Source organism: Camelina sativa, unplaced genomic scaffold (assembly GCF_000633955.1).
Source record: "Camelina sativa cultivar DH55 unplaced genomic scaffold, Cs unpScaffold16704, whole genome shotgun sequence".
NCBI classification, from domain to species: Eukaryota; Viridiplantae; Streptophyta; class Magnoliopsida; order Brassicales; family Brassicaceae; genus Camelina; species Camelina sativa.
In genome coordinates this window covers 1-307 of record NW_010937721.1, presented here as the reverse complement: position 1 = coordinate 307, position 307 = coordinate 1, and the positions used below count along the sequence as shown (strand labels likewise).

The following is a 307-nucleotide window of genomic DNA, read 5'->3' as shown; positions in this document are numbered from 1 at the left end:
CACATCGGTTGGCCACTCCTTTTGACTCTCCCAGGTATAAAGTGACCTCTTCAGTTCAATAACTTTCAGTCCCATGACCCTTGATCTTGTATATGTCTTTTCTCTTTTCAGAGTGTGTTAATACTATGCTTCATGGCCAAAGTCTTCTTCTTGGCATTAAAAATGTAAACACGAAACCAGTATCTCCATTGATTTTTGTTCAGAAAAGAAAATTTATCTTCTCACGGTGGCAAATATTAGACTCAGTTAAGCTACTTCTAAATTTGGATCATGCTGCCATGAAAGCTTCATTGTATGTATATTCTGT

The 307-nt window shown here is 36.8% G+C and overlaps 1 long non-coding RNA gene across 1 annotated transcript; it reads left to right on the top strand.

The window, feature by feature from the left end:
* Positions 1 to 271, top strand: LOC104775494. Its single transcript, XR_765951.1, has 2 exons — positions 1 to 34; positions 112 to 271. It is a non-coding gene; the product is annotated as an uncharacterized LOC104775494 (long non-coding RNA).
* The last annotated feature ends 36 nt before the right edge of the window (positions 272 to 307 follow it).